This window comes from Pteropus vampyrus, unplaced genomic scaffold (genome assembly GCF_000151845.1).
Source record: "Pteropus vampyrus isolate Shadow unplaced genomic scaffold, Pvam_2.0 Scaffold33, whole genome shotgun sequence".
Lineage (NCBI taxonomy): Eukaryota > Metazoa > Chordata > Mammalia > Chiroptera > Pteropodidae > Pteropus > Pteropus vampyrus.
In genome coordinates, this window is record NW_011888814.1 from 3,568,197 (window position 1) to 3,568,489 (window position 293).

Here is a 293-nt window from a genome sequence, read left to right on the forward strand (position 1 = left end):
GAGGCCCCGCCGCCCGCCGCGCGTGAACATCTCGCTGGAACATCGATCAGCTCCCCGTAGGGACCTGGACTGGGAAATTTCCATTTTTATGTTTTGGGAGTAAGAAACAGAAAAGACCACGCTCTTGCTCTACTGCCCTCCCTCGGGTGTCCACAGGTGTGACTCAGGGGCTCGGAAGGCCGGGTCTGCGCCCGGGAGCGCCCGTGTGCCTGCTGCCCCATCCTTGGTACCCCGCGGATTCTCGGGGGATGAGGCGCCCCTCTCGGGAGGCAGACTGCGGCAGGAGGAAGGAG